At 40.1% G+C, this 16056-nt stretch overlaps 1 protein-coding gene across 1 annotated transcript in view; it reads right to left on the bottom strand.

Annotated features, from left to right (window-relative positions):
• The window catches only part of CACHD1 (cache domain containing 1), a 219803-nt gene that overhangs the window by 57426 nt on the left and 146321 nt on the right, over window positions 1–16056 (bottom strand). The gene's annotated exons all lie outside the window — the stretch shown is intronic.

The raw sequence follows: 16056 nt of genomic DNA on the forward strand, positions 1-16056 counted from the left end.
CCAAACCAGGTGTTCTATCTCCTGTGTTCTTTGTGTGAAGTGGTCCTGCTGTGTGTGCTGCCTCCCTGCTGCTGATCTGCATCTGCTGCTATTCCCTCAGCAAGTCTTTTTTACCCCCTCTCACAATCAAAATTTACTTCCTTCCTTAAGCTCTTTTGCCCTTTTGTACTGTTCCACACCAACTCAGTCATTCGTGACACACTTACTCGGTGCCAGTCACTGCTTCATATCCTGCAAGATATTCAGAAATGAGCAAGAACCCAACCCTATAGTCACAAATGGCACATCAGCAGAATTACAGGGATGGAAATGGAGCAGAAAGCAATTCAAAGGAAGAAAGAGCCTGAGGAAAGGCCAAAAGGAAGAGAGGAATGGGCTGTGTTTGACCAAAAAATACACAGAGCTCTAAATGCCTGGGTGACAAATTAAAGATCTGTTTCTATGGCTTGAAGGTCTGAGATGTGACTTTAACAATGATGACGAACCATGACTTCCACTGTAGACAGGGTTTTCACACAGGCTATTTTAATTCCATTGAATTTTTACAAATATCAAATGCAACATGTGGTCTCATTTCCATGTTACAAATGAAGAAACGGGTGCTCAAAGATGTGAGGTGGCACTTTATAACATCACCTCAATTTATTTTCTTCACTGCACACTTGCTAACATCTGAAATTGTCTTATTTGTTTAATATCAGCTCACCCTTCTCTCTTTCCTCATCCCCAGCTACATCTTGAGGTCTGTGCAAGCAGTAACTACAACAACGCCTGCCCGGTCAGTGTGCAGATTCCACAGCTGGTAGGTGGTAAGGTCACATCTCAAACACAGCTCTTGTGACTCTAATGCATACTGTCAGCAAATCCTTCTGCCCTGAATACAAAAGGGTGAACTAATTACAATATTATGTTTTTTATGCCATACTTAATACAAGAGATTAGAATTCTGAAATGGGAGAGGCAAAGATTGGCAGGATATAGTGGGATTAATGGTACTCTTGGTGGTCTAAAAGTGTGGACGATAAACATACGCCTGCTTTTCTTCCTCCACAGCATCACAAACTTCAAGAAGGCAAGATGCTAGTCTGCTTCTTAGCATTCTATACACCTGCTGGCCTGCCATGGTGGCTCACTATATAGGCTGGACTGAATTCCCATTTGGCATGGGAAGCCCTTGCTTCAGGTCCCAAGTCCTGCTGTCTTTCACTTGCTGTATTTGCATCTATCATCCTGATGCCCATTTAGCTTTTGATCAACTCTTCTTCACTCATTCCTCGAAACAATGGGCAGGAACTGTTTGGTGGGATGAGAACAAGGAATTCCAAAAGATCAAATTTATACCTAACAAAAGATCAAAAATAGACATTAAGCCTTTTATTAATTACCATTCTATCTGATTAAAAGCTTAGATGGATACATAGGAGAGCTATCCAAAAGTGGGGAACATCTACTTGTGGATGTTAGAAGGTGTTAGGGATAAGTAACAGCATCCCACCTACCAGGTTTTATGCTAGGCGTCCTGCACACACTACAGTGGAGTTTTGGGTCACTTGGGAATGTAGTGTGAATACCTAACTGCTTCTTGCGAGGTAACCAATGTGCAGGGGTGGGGACATTACAGTAGGGTCACTATGGGAAAGGCTGAATTAGCAAGAAAGGAGGCCAGCCAGAGGCCAAGAACTCTCCAACTTGTCAAAAGACAGTGCACAGAGGTGCATGTCATCTGCAGTTGCCCTGTATGAAGTGGAACACAGAGTGACAGTCTGTTTGGCTCCTGTTCCTTTCTCCATCAGAGCGAGATTCATTATGCTTAAAGTTTTATTGACTTAGCAGACATCTTCCAGCCATCAGCAATATGTTTTCTGAGGGCTATCTTTGTGAGCCATGGCAAATATTTTGATTGCTTTTCAAAAATTAACAAACGTGACAGCAATTAAAATATCTGACTGATGTTAAAATGCCAGCTTCGTCTTTCCTCCTGGCAGGTACAGATGTAGGTCTGCTATTAGAGCCAGCTCCACCTGTCACTGGAACCATTCCAAAGATGGAGCAAACATAAAGATGTTGGTCAATAAACCTCTTGTTTTATGTTGATCATTAACTATAACTTTTGAAGAAGAAAATGATGAGACAACATGAGACTGTGCCACTGAACTGCCACACAGTGCCACCTCTGTCAACCTGCTTACTTCCAGGAATATATGCCTGGGGATACCCAGGGTTAAGCCTAGGTAGGGTCCCATGAAACAAAATCAAGAATCTATCTTAGCAAACGCCTACCAGGCACTGTATGTGACAAGCTTTGTGCTAATAGGAATTTTGTAATAATGGCCTCCCATAAGACCATTAAATTCTCACCTCAACAAATGAAACTTTTAATATACACTAAGGTTTCAGGTGTTTAAATTAAATCAAAATAAGGTGAACCCCACAGATGAGCAGGAACACTTCAGACTTCCCACCCATCCCCTACCCATTGATGATTTAAATGACCAGCTCTCAGCATAGAAACACTGATTCAGTCTGGTTCAGTGCTCGCAAACTTCAGTAAAGGGCCAAATAGTGGTCACTGCGTCTTTGTAGATGACACAGACCCTCTTCAAGGCTTCTGAATTTTGCCGCTGTAGTGATAAGGCAGTCCCAGACATGGGACTTAGCTTCACAAAATTCCTAATGGCAAATATTATCATCTCCAAAGGGTTTTTGACAAATCTGAGGTTTAACTTAGGACCAGATGGGGACCCGAGAGTCCAGCTGGCCTTTAACCATGATGTTTAGCTCCTTGCCTCTGTGAGGAATGTGCCCTTGTCAAGGTTGTGTCCTGGACCAGCAGCCACACTCTTTCACGAGGCCTCTGCTAATGTGAGCATGTGCAAACATGGATGAGGATGCTTCTGCTTGTCTCCTGGGGTCTGAAGCCTTAACCTTGATCTCATATTCACACCATTCCCCAGGCAGCTCTGCCTACCCCACAACAAAAAGGTAAACACTGCTTTTGGATGTAAAGAAAAGCTCAATGTCCTCTTTTAAAAGTAACATCTGTAACAATAAATAGACTCCAGTGAAACTATTAAAAGGAGAGCCAATGAGACCAAGAGTGTTTTTTAAATAAATCAGAATTCATACAGTGCATGACTCATTTAGTCTGACCACAAAAGATCACTCTGGGTCCTTATCATTATTCCACATTATAGCACAGTATCAGGCAAAGTTGTTCAAATCCTGCTGAGGATTCCTTTGGCATCTGATTAAACTTAATCCACCATTTGTTACTAGCAGAAGATGATGGATATGATGATAACGAGGCCCCCAGAATCCAGTGGTGATCTATCACTGTGGTGTGCAGTCCACATAGGCCCTCCTCTGACCTGGATGTAGTGGTGAACAAGAGCAGGCCAGAGGGGATCCCCCTTTCATATGAGCCAGTTACATGTTCTAGCCACTCGGGCTGGTGTCCAAACACAGGGTCCTATACACTCATTCCTCACACATGCTGGAAGTTATCCAGAAAAAAATCTGGGCAGATGCCCAACCCATGGGCCCATAATACACAGCATCAAGCTTTAAGCTATTAACGAGCAGGGCCTGTATCTGTATCCCTGAAGCAGGGGTCCCCAGTTCTTTTCACATCCAGGCCCATATTCTCTGAGAGCTGCGCAGCTAGTGTCTGCCGCACACAGGCTGAGACAATTTGCGCTTATGTCCATAAGTTAAAAAAAAAAAATCTTACTTTCCTCTAATACCAAATCTAATCAAAATAAAAATTTTAATTACATCAATATCAAAGCAATGACAATTTAAAGTGTTTTTTACAATGCTAACCACTCCCTTCTCCAAATACCACTGACTTGCTGAGAATGTTTGCCTATACGACTAACAAAGAAATTGACAGGCAAATGGAGAGACAGAAAGCCTGCTCATGGGATGATTTCATGGGTCTATGCATGCCAAAATGTAGTAACTGTACATGTTAAAATGTAAAATTTATTGGATATCAATATTCCTCCATAAAGCTGTTTTGCTAATAAAACTCACAATTTTATTGAGCATCAATCTATATATACAGCATGCCACTTTTCATAATCGCCCCTTGTTATGGTTTGTATCCGAAATATCTCCCAAAGGCCATGTGCTACAGATTTGTTGCCTGCCTGTGGCACTACTAGGTAGTGGTGCAAACTTTTTGGGAGGTAGGACCTATTTGGACGAGGCAGGTCACTGGGGATATGCCTTCAAAGGGTATATTTGGTCCCTGGCCTCCTCTTTTCTCTGTTTCCTTGATTCCATGAGCTGAGCAGCTTTTCTCCACCACACCCTTTCACTATGATGCTCTGCCTCTGCTTCACCTCAGATCTAGACACAGTGGAGTCATGTAATCATGGACAGAAACTTCTCAAACTGAGCCAAAATAAATCTTTCCTTCTTTAACTTCATTTTTTCTTCTGGTATTTGGTCACCATGATGGAAAGCAGACAAATATACCCCATGAGTTTTTTCTTTTATTCTCACTTCATAGATGCAGAACTTATTCAAGGCCAGAAAGGCATGACTTGATCTGGAGGTGTCTGGCTCTACAGCCCTTACTCTTTCTAGAACACTTTTGTACTTCTGTGTGCCTGAAATACATTCTGAATCAGTTAGCAGTCAACAGGCAAACCTAAGTCTTTCTTGAGAAGCAGAATATATGAATGAATATACAGGTCCTTGTCAATCAAAATAATAACTTGCATTTGTTTGTAAATATACAAGGTAAATAGGTACAACTAAAGAGATACTTAACAAAGAGAAATAACTTTATAATTGAAATAAGAATGAATTATGGGAGAAAAAACACACCATTGAACTGCTAGGACTAGCACAATAAGCTGGGAAGGCCAGCGCCCAAGGGTTTGCCACTACCCACCAGCTTTAGTTAGCTGAGGATGGCACAGACATCTGTTGTATCACAGCAAGCATGACTCTGAGCAACACTGAACAACAAATAGCATATTTTAGACAAGAGAGGGAGCTTGTATTTATTTATTTACTTATTTTGGGGGGTATCAGGAATTGAACTTAGGGACACTCAACCACTGAGTCACATCCCCAGCCCTATTTTGTATTTACTTAGAGACAGGGTCTCACTGAGTTGCTTAGTGCCTGGCCGTTGCTGAGGCTAGCTTTGAACTCTCAATTCTCCTGTCTCAGCCTCCTGAGCCACTGGGATTAAAGACATGCACCACAGTGCCCGGAGAGGAGGCTTTAATGTGACCGAGAAACTGTATAGCTGAGACATTTTAATCTTCTATAGGTGTTCAACAGGTTAGAGATAGGAGCCTTAGGACTCTTTTTCTTGCATTTTGTCAACTTGAGCAAAACTGAGAAGGCCATTTGGACATGTGCCCAGTACTACTGTGCACTTTCTATTTACCTCATGCTGGCACTTACGTACTAGAAGGAAGACTGTGACAGGTCAGAATGGACTGGGAATGAGCAGCCATGGTTCAAATCCCATCTTAAGCCTGGCAAGACATCTGACCTTAAAGTTACTCTCCACAGAGCTCCAGAGGCATCTTCCAAAAATGTAAAACAGATCCCACTGTTGCTTTACTTAAAACCTTTCAAAGGTTTCCCATGGTACTGTATCTACCATTTAATCCAAATTCTACAAACCCTGTACAATCTGGTTCCTCTGAATGCTCCAATTTCACTTTCTTCCTCGTCAGCTCACTACATTGAGCATCAACAGCTCATTCTTTCAGTTCCACAAATGTGCCAGAGCCTTTGTAAGGCAAGCCTTAGGGCCGAGATAACTCTTTTCTCCCACTTTTCACCCACTTAGCTTTATTTGTATCCTTCAAGTTTTGTCTTAAATCTCACCTTCACAGAGGTCCTTTCCTGACCACCCTCAGTTTTCACCCTCTTGTATAATACCCAATAAATTCTTTCACAGTAAAACTTGGTAGTGCTCTGTGTATTTATTTATAAGGATATTTTATTAACACCTCACATGCAGAGGCACAGTAAGCTATGTGAAGGCGGGAACCAATCAGTTCTATCCATCAAACTCCCAGGGCCTCCCACAGGCCTGGATGTTAGCAAGCACTGCCAGTGTTTGCTGAGTGAACCAAGATCTTGGCTAAGTCTCTTCATTTCTGTCCCCTATGAAATTTTATTACTTCAATTATTTCCTCATGTGCAAAGCAATGGATTGGACAAGGAGTTCCTAAAAACCCTCTAGAATTCAAAAGAAAAGAGTGGTAAAAAGGTAAAGAGTGAATGTCAACAGGAAGAATGGATGATGCTCCTTGGCTTACAACCAGGTGACATCTGATAAACCCTGCATTGCTGAAAATATAAAATAAAAATGATTAAGACATCTCACCTACTGAGTGAGTATCAGAGCTTAGCCTCGCCTACCTCAAACACATGCATAGCATTGCGCTAGTCTACAGTTGGGCATTGAACACAAATATTTTACAATCAAGTGTTGACTATCTCATGCACACACCTGGATGGACATTTTGTAGATGTAAGATGGAACACCCTGAACAGAATATCCAAAAGGCACTAGAAACAGAGTACACTGTAGAGTACAGGACACTTGCTCATGGGATCATATGACTAACTGGTAGCCAGTCAGACCACTGCCCAGCATCAGGAGAGAATATCATCCCATATGTCACAAGTCCAGAAAAAGACTCAAATGTAAAGGATGAGTTCTGCTGCATGTGTATCAGTTTTGTGACATTGTAAAGCTGAAAAATAGTAAGTGGCACCACTATAAGTCAGAAACCATGTATTTATAACTGGAGAGGAAGAACAAAGTTCCAACTGGCTTTCATAAAGTTTGTAGAAGAAACAAAGAGAGAGAAAGAGAGAAGAAAGAAAGAAAGAAAGAAAGAAAGAAAGAAAGAAAGAAAGAAAGAAAGAGAGAAAGAAAGAAAGGGGAAAGAGGGAGCAACTTTACTTCCTATTAATTTAAAAGCTATGTCAGCACTATGTACAAAATGTGCAAACATATCAGGAAATGTTATTTAGATGAGCATGATGGAGAAAACTTAATGCCAGCCTTTAAAAAATGAGGAGCCACCACAAGCTGTGATCTTTGATGAGTAAGAGCAATGAGAGGAAGTGTTTTCCCATCTCAAGTAATAAGTTAATTATAGAAGCATTATAGAATCTCTTTTATTGTAAGCCCTTAAAAGCCAGAATGAAGCTTAATAGCTTAAAAGTATTTGGATAAAGCCCAGCAGACTATCAGGAGGCCAGTAGAAATTGTGTTTAGTCCTAAAAATTTTGTTTTTGGATTTTGCTTAAGACTGTGTAATGGAAACCTTTGGATCTGGTCACAAGTTCAGGACAATCCTCCTCCAACCAACTCTAAGTCAGAGGACATTAATATCTCCATTACAGTGAAATAGTTTTCAGAAATATTAAAAATTTAGGTTTATAGCATTATACGCGCTTCCTTCTTAATGCATCAAGAAAGATTTAATGGTAGGCCCATGCTAATCTTTGGAAATGGTTTGAGTGTGTCCCTCAAGGGTTCATGTGTTGAAGTTTAATCTCTATTGTGAGATATAAAGGCAGAAACTTAAATCTGACTATGGTGTTTAGAAACGGGACCTTTGGGAAGTAATTAGGATTAGATAAGGTCCTCAAGGTGGTGCCCCCGTGACCGGTGGCTGAGTAAGGAGACAGACTGACTAGTGAATACAGACACACATGTGCGCTCTCTGCCATTGCTATAAAATACCCCGTGCTCCCTCAGTGCTCTGCCAGAAGAAAGGCCATCTCTATATACAGACCCCTGCCAAAATAAAATCTCTTTTTGGTATAAATTAGCCTGCCTCATGTATTTTGCTGTGGTAAAACAATGGAATAATATAATCTATTAGTCCATTATCTTCCATAATTGGGAAATCAAGATGAGCATACGATGGTACTACAAGACATCTTTAGCAACCATTCTCTCGGATAAAAACAGTCATGATTTCTTTAATGGCAGCCACTAGTATGGCAAGTCACTGTGGAGTGTTGCCTCAATGTAATCAGTGAATTAGAGGGTAGTGAAAATAAGGACCTAATTTATTTAACATCCAAATTAATCCATGAATACCTTTAATTCTATTCAGGAATCCTTTGGGAGGGGATAGGGTTTGTGATCACCAGATTAAAAAGACCTTATTCTAAAAGACTCTTGCTGCTTTTAATATTCGTATGGATTAGAAATCAGCTTATTGAGAAGGATTCACCGTGAGGACCACTATTATGAAGATACACTTTCGAATAGCTACATGTAGATATCAAGGTACTCAGTGTTGACCCTATTTTATATCAATACGAGTAAGTTTACAGCAGCTCAGGAAAAAACAAAATACTTCTAAAAACAAAAACATCAAAGGCCTATAATAAGAAACTGGCAGGTTATGAACTTTCTCTACCAACTGAAAATTCCCAGGGTGCTAAGCAGATGGCCATCAGCAGATGGAGATGGGATTTAGATAAAAATCATAATGATGGGTCAGACATTTTACTTATTTTTTTTATGAAATGTTATTAATATATTTTATAAATTCAACATAATTACTGATTTTTTTTTTGAGGAGAAAACTGAAGCCGAGACAGGGGAGGTGACTTAACCGTGACCGTAAAGTTGTTAAAATGGTAGGAGGTAAGTTCAATCAGTGGATTTAGTAAACTCACTTTCTTCCTGCCTTCCAAATATTTATTGAGTCTCCATTCTGTGTGTAGCATGATGCAGGAGTCATACCTTTTGCCTTTGGGTCCAGAACGCTTTCTATTAAACCAATGGAAGATTCCCTGCTTGCTGCAGTGAGAGCACAGGAGAGAGGCCACAGTGGAGAGGTGCTTACCACCATTCTTGGGGTGCTGCATGTTCTTGCCCAGAGCACCTCCATAGGTAAAGCTCTTGAGTATAGGAGCTCTTTTATTTCTGCACCATCAAATGCTGATGAAAGAATATCTCAAAATGGAAACGGGTTTTCCAGCAAGCTCTATGCTCTCCAGGTAAGGACTTAGACGAGCTGACTATTTTTCTTATAGTTCCCATGCTAATTCTAAACAAAGACCAACAATTTTGTAATAGCTACTGCAAACTGTTATCAGATAAGCAGCTGAAAAAATATGCCTTTCCCCTTTTCAGGTGCTCTTTATTTCTCATTTATTGAGTCTCAAGATTCACCAGCATATAGTGTAACAAATTTTCTGTGAATCATATGAATATATGGGCATCAGATTCTCTAGCCCCCAAATATTTTCCTTCTAATTTTACCATCCACGTTATCTAGCCAGTTCTTTTGTCATGGCCTCCCCAGTCAAAACAAAATGTAACCATGTCCCCAAAATTCCTGGCCTGACTTTTTGAATCCTTAAACCACCCCATCTATGGGAAACCAATTATAATTGGGTGGAGACTTTTGTTTTTCTCAATATTATTCACCAGAGGTAGGGACAAAAAGAAAACAGTTGTAGTGGAAAGTCTGTGCCAACTCAAGAACTCTAGGCTTTCTCATGCCCAGCCCAACAGCACTCAGCCAAGCACACCAAGCAGCGCACCTCCCACAGCCTGATGAACAGAACATACAAGAGCTATCCTAACAGACACACAAACACACACATCCTCAACAGACCAGAATTTATGTAGCACCTCTCAGGAACAGTCTGTAAAATAGCGAACATTTTGGAGAAGTAAATCAACACTCTGAGGACTCTAAATAAAATTCCTGGCTTCATAACCTATTCTACTTTTCAAATTTCCACTCTCTACTTCCACCTTGAGTAGTGCTACCATGTAATCTGGAGAGGCCATATTTCAGAGACTCCTGGGTCCTTTGTATGATGCTTCAGGACTGGCAAGCATCTTAAGTACTTAACCACGTACCAGATATTTTATTAATTCTTTTAAATACAGTATCTCAGTTCTTTCTTACAACAACCCTATGAGGTAGGTTTTATTTATCATTCAGAAAACCAAGGCATAGAGAGGTTAAATTTCCAGGACATATTAGCCAGCAAGAGTCAGAATGTGGAGGTTGACCAAGAGGTAGCATTATTCCCATTTGATGGCTAAGGACATTCTGTTTCAAAAAGGGAAGAGTCATGAATGGGACCCAGAGACTGCATCACCACATGCCTACCGTCAAGTTAAATTAGGGACAGCTGACCAAATTTGCTCCCAGCAACAACTCAGTGATCCTTTCCTACTTCCTTGTATTTATTTTAGACTAATACTTAGGAAAGGACATCCTTAAATCTCAGATTCTCTTCCAAGTTCAGGGCTCTTCATACCCATTTGAGGTTAAGTATATTACACAAAATTAACCAGTCCATTCTGTCCTGGATTCATTTGAGACAGCCTCCTCATGGGCTCAGAAAACCTAGGATAAATTTCTTGGTCATTCATAATCAGGAAAGATCTACTGTTCTACCTTCTTCCTGTCCTAGGACACACTTACAAGAAGCCCAAAGGGTGAGGAGATCTCCAAATTCACTCATGAAAGGAATAACAGAAAGTTAACAAAAAATGTTGTTCCCAAGCCTGTCTGAAACCTATGGATTTCCAGTCTCTAACAAGTCAACCTTTGGATCCATTGGGTCTGGGTTGGCAGCCAAAGAATAGTTTTTGTTTGTTTTAAACAAAGCAGCCAAGATGACTCAGATAAATCATCAGCTAGGTTAGGGGCCACTAACCCAAGACATTAAACAGCTTCCCAGACTGTTTCTGTGTCTTTAGCATAAAATATTTTCAAATTTATCTAACTTTTAAAAAGTATATTAATGGCAGCAAAAACAATGAAGACCTTCCTATATTCCAAGTTACCAGGGATTTCTCTACTTTTCTCGAACATCTTCAAAGAGTGGTCTACACCAACTCTCCCCTTTACCCTATCCCATTCAACCCTCACCCAGCCATCCTGCATAAGCCTTGGTCCCTCTCCACCACCGACTCTTGGATGAATAGAACAGTCTACGCCCATCTCCCCTCCTTGCCAGACTAACTACACTTCTTGCCATCCTCAAAGCCCTCTAGTGCCCCCTCAGCTGGTTGCCTTCAGAGTAAAAACATAAACAAATCAAACAAAAACAAACCAAACCCAAACTGACATACATGATCCATTCATACATGGCTTAGTGCTGCTCTATTTTCTGATGCTCATTCCCTCTTAAACAAAGATCCATTCTGGCAACTCATTTTCAGATTTCAAAATATGCACTTGCTACAAATGTCTCATCTGGAAATTTCCATTCACATTGTAAGACTCAGATCAGAGCGCAAGGCCTGAGTCACATGCCCCAGTTTACTTTTATCATTTTTTAACTTAGCACCCTACTGTCTGTTTTGATTTTTCTCCCCCACTCCCCTCCCACCAATGTACACATACACACGACTAGGTTTTAAACTCTCTATAGGCAAAAACTTTGTCTTCATTACTTTGGTGTCTGGCACAGGAACTACATGCAATTGCCAGCCGAGAGAAGCTTTTTATAAAGGAGAGTGGGGAAGGAGTCAGGGTTGTTTCTGGGTCTCAAGCTTAGGCAAGCAGCAAAACAAAACTGCTCATAACTGATATATGGAGCACAGGCCAAAAGGAGGTCTGGGTGAGTGCAGAGATTCTAGGTTTGGTTTAGATGTTAAGATTTTCAAGTGTCAGCAGGCAAAACATAGCAATAGAGAAACATGTCTTGTCTTTATTGATCTATTATAGGGAGGCCTTTAGACTTGGAGTCAGGACCCATAATATTTAGCCATGTTAATTACAAGAATTTGGTATTTCACTGTAGGTGATCAGTTGACTTCTCTGGCCTGTTTCTCATCTATAAAATGATGCTGACACTCGTCTTTGGTATCTATGGCAAGAATAACATGAATGTATAAAATCAATTATGACATATAAAGAGGCACTAGACTGGTTACCTTGTATACATAGTGTGTTTGGACTCATCACAGGGAGTTTCCTATGAATGTTGAAGACTATTACTCATCTGTAGAGCCTGTGTCACTCTATATACTGGGACCTTTATATGTGCAGATTTGCTGTTAAGCTAAGAAAATCAGGTGCTACTTTATAACAAATCAAAATCACAGCACCCCCCCATCCCCTTTGAGATCCTTCAGAAGTCTTGATTACTTCACCATAAAAATGGAGAAACAAAAGCATAAAGAAAATTCTAGCTCCTTTCATTCTAACATTCCATAAGGACCTACTGTGTACCTGCTATGGGCAAAAACCTGGATTGGGCACTTGATATACAAAGGAGCAAACAGAAAGTAGCACAAAGTCTAGCAGATGTCCAGCATAAAAAAAATCAACATGCTATAATAAGAATATGTCATGCAGCAAAGTCACACAAAGGAATGGTAGCTGAGCCAACACAACTCTGAAGGGTGGAAAAGGGGAGTAAGGATTCACTGTGTAACCAGGATGGAGGTGCCAGTGACCAGGACTGGGGACCCAGATTGGGGAGGTCAGAGGCAAGTTTGTTTTTTGTTTGATTTTTGAAGTTACAATAAGATAATCATAGAGAGATAAACTGAAGGTGGTTGTTTAGTAAATAAATTCATCAATGGGCCAGGGCTGTAGCTAGAGATTTGGAATTTGGCAGCATGTGCAGAAACTGGGGTGTGGGTTAACCTGACTGAGAACTTTCAGGAGGGTGACGATTAGTGAGGGTGTGTAGGGGCATCTACCCTGAGAAAGAGACAGAGGAAAAGCAGCCCTGGAAGAAAGACAAAAAGATCTGAGAAGAGGTTAAATAGCAGAAAGTAATTTTATAGAGACCAAAGGATGACAGTTGCAAAAATGAGGTTTATACGTCAATGGCTACAAAGAAGTCAAGTACAATTGTAGAGGAGTCACTTTAAATTCTACCCAGGATTTTTTTTTTTTTTTTTTTTTTGCAATACCATGAAGCTACATCCCCAGCCTTCTTTATTCTGTATTTTGAGACAAAGTCTGACTAAGTTGCTAAGGATGACTTTGAACTTGCCATCTTCCTGCCTCAGCTTCTTGAGTTGCTAGGATCATAAGTGTGTGCCACTGTGCCTGAAAGCATCTTACATACAGTGATAAACTGGGAAAATCTAAGTGTTAAACTGAATTGGAGTGGTAATTCAACAATATTATACAATCATCACCAAATGATATAAGAAAATGTAAAAATGTATATATGAGTATGTGTGCGCATACATACATTTTTAAGTTAAAAATTATCTCTAGTCATTATGATCTCATATGCTAAAAATATTTCATATAATGTGCTCTAGCACATTCTCTTCATTATGATCCTATGTATATAAATATATATCAGTATATGGCTTTTAAAATATTCTGAAATTGGGGCTGGGATTGTGGCTCAGTGGTAGAGCGCTTGCCTAACTGGGTTCAATCTTCAGCATCACATTAAAAAAATATAAATAAATAAAATAAAGTTACAAAAAATTCTGAAATTAATAAAATAGGGTTGTTGTGAGGAACTTTTTAAGCAGACTAGACTCTGAACTAGTAACTTGAGGGGGGAAGTCAGGGTTAAAAAAGGACCTTCTGTTTTTTACTTGATCTTGTTTGTGTACATATACACATAAATAGATGAAAATAAACCAAATCATAGGAGTAGAAGAATTGAGAAACTGAATAGTTTTTTAGATGTTATATAAGTAATTACCACATCTTTTATGAAACTAATGCAATTGTGCAGCTGGGGTAATTGGGCATAAAAAAGAACCAGAGATTCCTAGTTTGGCTGAGTGTTGTTCTTTTATTTTAGATACAGCATGGTTCTTTTTTTTTCCTTACTAGGAAAATTTGCCAGTTCTTATTTAACAGATCATTTTCAATAAACAGATGCTTCTTGACTTACAATGGAGCTCTGTCCTGATTAACCCACTGTGAGTTAAGAGTATTGTTAAGTAGAAAAATGCATTTAATACACTTAACCTACTGCACATCCTCGCTAAGGAACATAGTACAGTGTGGAGTCTTAGTTGTCTCCCCTCCTGATTGAGGTGACTAACCGGGAGCTGCAGCTATCTTCCTGCCCAGCATCATGAGTGGGTGTCAAACCTCACCTTGCTATCCTGGAAAAAGACCGACATTCAAATATATTTTCTAATGAATGAGTTTTGCCTTTGTACCAGTATCAGTCAAACCATTGTAAATTGAGCACCATGTGTATTTTTTAAAAAACTATTTTTATGTTGTAGTTGGACACAACACCATTATTTTATTTATTTATTTATTTTTATGTGGTGCTAAGGATCGAACTCTGGGCCTCACACATCCTAGGCGAGCGCTCTACCACTGAGCCACAACCCCAGCCCGAGGACCATGTGCATTTTACAGAAGGGAGAACAGTGATTACTCACCACAGAAGTGCTGAAGCTACTGAAATGAGCAGTCTATAGCCTTTGGGGCCCACCTGTGCCTCCTGTAGCATTTACCTCTGTAACGTGACTTCTAAATGCCCCTTACACCCCATGAATCCTATATCTCAATGAAGACTGCAACGTTACCAAGATCGAAGTTTGTAACTTCAAATACTCTTTAAAAAAATCAAACACAATAAAGAAAGTCCAGACACTTTTTCTTTCAGCAAGAAAGACTAACTCCCACTTCCACTCTCACCTCAATTGCATAACTCAAGAGAGCAAGAGGCAACTTTCCTTGGACTCTTCAAATAAACTCTCTTTAGGGATCAGGCCATGTACAAGAAAATAGCTCAGCAGGAATTTTAAAGAAAAAAAAAAAAGAGAGAGAGACATAGTGAGAAATGAGGGATAAAAGCAGGAAAGAGACTGAGCAAAACATTACCAGCACCATAATATAACACATGCACTGTCAAACTTTAGTTACTTGAATGGAATCAGGGACAAGGAGTCAATTTAGAAAGTAGAGATCTGGCAGGGTTGGTTTTAAGAAAAAGACTGCACATGTGTGTTGGATGGAAGAACACATGACCTAGTTTTGGATAAATGAATCTAAGAATGGTTTATAATTTATGTGAGTCTGTTTCCAGCTAGTCTGAACAGCAATCTGAAACTGTGTTATCAATTAGGGGCCCATTGATGGATTATATACAGTCTGAAAGAGCCTGAGGCTGGACATCTTACAGATGTAAATATCGGACATGTGATAGCCCAGGAGCACATTAACTCTGCTCTGAAAAGTGGGTATGCGCTGTAGGAGGAGGAAAAGGGGGAACTCTGAGGTCACCCTTCACCACCTACCACTCCTCTCATATTACAAATAACTGCTCAAGTATGTGGACTTTGGGAGTCAGCCGCTGCCTGCTAGAGCGACACACGACTTCAAAAGCAAATCAGTTCTTAAATACCTAAATATTGCCAAAGGCTGCTTGTAAATCTAGCTGTGTCAACTGTGCCGAGAACAACTCTTGGTAGGCAGTAGGTTACACTTGAGTCATGCTCTTAGAAATGTCAAAATTAAAGATCTAGTCTCTATGTTCTACTTACCCCTGTCATCTTCACTCTAAGTTTTCAAATCCTCTTAACTCTCCCTTGACAACAAACACTGCTCTTCATAGAGATTCTTCTACTTTTTCAGTGCTGGGGATTGACCTCGGGTCTCATGCAAGCTGGACAAGCACTCTACTGGTGAATCGTACCCCAGCTCTTGTAGGGGTTCTTGATCATTTGTGCAGCTAAGTTTTACTCTAAATTTTAGTAACAGAATGTAACTGTAGTTCAGCTAATAGGTCTTTAACTCTTAGCTCATGATACTGCTTCTTGATTTTCCAAGAAAGTAGAATTACTAAAGCAGGAATGTCCCCAGTTTCCAGGTATTGTGACACTACACCTATCATCCTCTGGGCATCTCTAATCACTGACTTTTCCTTCCCTCTACCCGTGATGCAACCATCTCTCACTTCATCGAGGAGAAGACTCCTGTATCATTAGCTTTTCTCTGCTGGATCATTCCCTTTATCACATGAACTTGCTCTAACTTCGTTCAATGTAAAAAATACACTCTGGACTCCTAAGGCCCTTCAGTTTTTCTTTAAGCAAAACCTCATGCAATTACTGTCTTATTGCCA

The sequence above is a fragment of the Spermophilus citellus genome (assembly GCF_964194105.1).
Source record: "Spermophilus citellus genome assembly, chromosome: 9".
Lineage (NCBI taxonomy): Eukaryota > Metazoa > Chordata > Mammalia > Rodentia > Sciuridae > Spermophilus > Spermophilus citellus.